The sequence below is a fragment of the Propithecus coquereli genome, unplaced genomic scaffold, assembly GCF_000956105.1.
Source record: "Propithecus coquereli isolate 6110/MARCELLA unplaced genomic scaffold, Pcoq_1.0 Scaffold478, whole genome shotgun sequence".
Classification (NCBI taxonomy): Eukaryota; Metazoa; Chordata; class Mammalia; order Primates; family Indriidae; genus Propithecus; species Propithecus coquereli.
The window spans coordinates 2011835-2015896 of NW_012150596.1; positions in this window are offsets into that span (position 1 = coordinate 2011835).

Here is a 4062-nt window from a genome sequence, read left to right on the forward strand (position 1 = left end):
TTTTCCCCATCAAATTAAACCATGTGCATGGTTTTAAAAATCAAATATTATTCAAAGGCTTATAAATGAGAAACAGCAATACCCTGCCCTATGCCGGGGAAGGGGGGCAAGGGCAACATATGTAACCTAAACATCTGTATCCCCATAATATGCTGAAATAAAAAAAAATAAAAATAAAAAAATGAAAAAAATAAAAAAAAAAACTCTTGGTTTATTCATCAAATGACATTGTTCATTGTAAATGTGTAACACCTCAAAAAGTTCTGAAATTACTGTTTTCCAGTCACCAAAGTTTTTATCCCATGTGCATCTGCAGCAGGAAGAACAATTAACCCAATTTTTCCCTGCATAAAATCCTAAGCTTTGGAATCACCTGAATTTGCCAGGGTAGCAGTTGGTAAGCATAGACTAGTTTCATTAACCCTTAAGGGTAACTGTTTTCAGGGCTGACTGTGTTCAGAAATTATATATCCAAGTAAATCCTCAAAATAGAAAATGTTCCTAGGCTTTATTGTCTTCTACTCCCAACTAATAGAACCACATACAAACTCACAAGTGTTGGAGCTAGAAAGAGCCTTAGAAATGAGGTGACCAAATCTCCTCAGTTTACGAAGGAGAAAACTAAAACCTAGTGAGGAAAAGTGTCCTACCCAAAGTAACAAAAGAAGGAGAATGAGATTAGAACTCAAGTGTTCAGATTCCCTATCCAGGGCTCTTTTGCTCTCTTCCTCCCCTCCCTGAAGAAGTCCTAGGAATTAAAAATCCAAGTTTATGAATAGTTTAACATCCTAATTTAGAGGTGCTATTAACAGGGTGGGAATTGGGGAGCTTTAGGGTCCTTTCCTATTCTTTGATATGCACAATAAATATTTACTCAATCTTACAACAGTGTCAAGCAAACTGAGCTCCAACTTTTCACTTCTAATCAGAATGCCAACCCTAAGCCACTTTATAGTAGTTCTAGAGCCAACCTAACATCACAGTCCCTGGACTGTTTCATTCTAATTTCCTCCCTATTTACTCTAGCTCCACCACTCATCAGTGCGACCATACCCAGGGTTGCTCACCCTTGGCACTGTTGACAGTTGAGGCTTAATGATTCTTTTTTGTAGGAGGCTGTCCTGTGCATTTTAGGATATTTAGCAGCATCCCTGGCCTCTACCCACTAGATGCCAGTAACACCCGCCTCCATCTCCAGACATTCTAAAATGTCCCTGGTGGGACCAAGTTGTCCCTGATTGAGAACCACTGGGCTACACCTTACCATGATAGGCCTGTCTGAAAATCAAGCCAAAATCCTTTGTATGTTCCAATTAGAAGTGTATGTGTGTGTGTGTGTGCATGTGTGTGTATGTGTGTGCACATGCATATATGGCATGGCTTAAGGTTATTTGGGTTTCTGCTGCTTTTAACCAAAGAAGTCTTGACTAATACACTGCAAAGGGATAACAATAAATATTGAAGAAGTTCAATGAATAGAAAATAATAGGACCAGGAATAAGATCCTCACATGGAAATGTCCTAAGCAATTGCTAGAAATGAGATGGTGGTTTGATTCCAAGCTGTCAAAAGACAGGAGGAAAACCTAATCAAATTAATTAATCACATTATCTTATAAGATGCTAGCAAATTCCTTTTTCCAAAAGGAGCCCACTTTTTAGATACTGGAATCTCTGATAAAGTTATTCTTTGTACACTTATAAAGAGGATACTTTCTTGGCATTAATTTAAAGCAATTTTCTGTTTCTTATCCTGCAATGTAGGCTGATGGCTTAATGCCAGTAAGTAGTAATATTTCAGTAAAAGCAATTACAAATATTGACATCTAAAGATAAAATTAAAAATATACTTCCCAAACGCCCATCTGTTACAGCTTCAACAGAATCCACTGAGCCTTTACTTGGGGTTGGTGGTGGCAAAGGCATTGAATATTGATTTTTTGTCACTGCACTGGTTTATAAGTAATGGCAGTGGTGTGATGAGTATTGCAGAGGGCTCAAAATGTACATATCTCACCATGGGCTGCCATGTAGATTCTCTGGTATCTGTATCTAAAGTAGGATAAAAGTGTGGTTGTGAAATTAGGCTTAGGAGTCAAATGCTGGCTCCACTACTTTCTAGATGTGTGATTTGAGGTAAAGTTTTTAACCTCTTTGAGCCTAAGTTTTTTTCATCTCTAACAGGGGAAATATAGTAGTACTTACCTCAGAACGTTGCTTTAAGGGTCAATGAGACAATCTACATAAAAGAGCTTGGAAAATCATACATGCTAACTAAATATTAAATGTTGTGTTTGTTTTGAGCCTTAAGCTCTTAAACAGCTCCAGTGACTGTAACTCTGTAGTTTCCTGGTCAATGAGTGCATGATTCTCTTAAACATTAAATTCTAACTTCCTTTGCCTTGTATGCTCTAGTATTAAGCCTTTAAAACAATAACAAATATTTTTTTCATTGAAAGAAAAATTTATAAAGTTCTTTCTCTTTGGCGTATTTTAATTTTTAATAGTAAGAATAAACTCATTTCATGCATCATACAAATAAGAATGCCAATTTGCCATTTACTATTCGTCCATAGTATAGAAACTAAAAGAAACATTTTTATGAAAATGGAAAATGAAAACCATGTGGTCTTATATTCAGGAACTCCCAAGAACACATGCTGATCTATAAATAAAGATATGTAGAAACAAGAATGTCCCCGTACATAGAAAAATACACAAACCCACAACCAAAACAGATAGCCATTCCTCTTTCTGATCTAAATCTGATGGACTCAAAGTGAAATATAAATTAGCAGACAGTATGTTTAAAGTAGACAGCTGCTAACAAATCATGCTAAAGAATCATTCTTGAAATTTAACCAAGGCAGGATGACACCAAACTAACCCTAACTGCAACAGTTTTAGAGCCAAATTTCGAGAACTAAGGAAGAAAATATTCCAAATCATTTTATAGATAAGGACTTTACTTAAAACTTCTAAAATAGATTACTATTTACAGGTTATTATATAGATTATTATGAAACTATAATCATCCTTCTCTTAATATAGGTAAAAGCTAAAAGAGCACTTAGTTATAATGTATTACTAGATTAAACCTTTTTACTTTTTTCTTTCTTTCTTTAGAAGCTATTAACACAACCTTGGTTTGAAGGCCAATCCTGCCACTTATTGCTTTGAGGCCTTGCATAAAGTATGTATTTTAAATGCATTTTTTAAACCTTTACTTTTTTCCCCATCAAATTAAACCATGTGCATGGTTTTAAAAATCAAATATTATTCAAAGGCTTATAAATGAGAAACAGCAATACCCTGCCCTATGCCTTCTCATTACCCAGTTTTATTTAGTATTTAAAAATTTTATTATGTCTAAAAAATTACACAAGTAATATACGAATACATTCCCATTGGGAATGAGTCAAGTCATTCACAAGTATAGAAAGTAAATTGTTCAAGTACTCCTTTCACATTCCACCCCTCCATCACCCTCCTTCTTGAAACAATCATTGTCATCAATTTGATGTGAATGTTTACAATTTGTTCCCTATGGATTTACATATATATGTACTAACAAATTTGCTTGGTTACTTATTGAGATCATTCCATAAAAATTGTTTTGCTACTTTTTTTCTCACTTAACAATATGCCTTGGAGATCCTTCCATGTCAGTGCATATAGACCAACTTCATTTCTTTTAACTATTGCATAATATAGATATATTGCTATTTAACAACTGATGAGCATTTAGATTATTTTGAACTTTTTGCTATTAAAAATAATGCAGCAATAAACATCTTTGTCCTTGCCTCTTAATATGCACACATATGCTGGGTCCAAAAGTGTGCATAATTTTACATTTTGATAGCAACTGAGAAATGTCCCTTCAAAGAGGTCATACCATTTTACGGGCTTCAAGCAAAAGTGAAAATTTTTAACAAGTCAGAAAAAAAAAAGAAAAAAGAAAAACTACTGTCCTTTTAATATTGCTTTTCCTGATAAGTAGTGAGATTTTATACATTTTCATATTTGTAGTTGCCATTTAAATTTCTTCCTCTCTGAATTG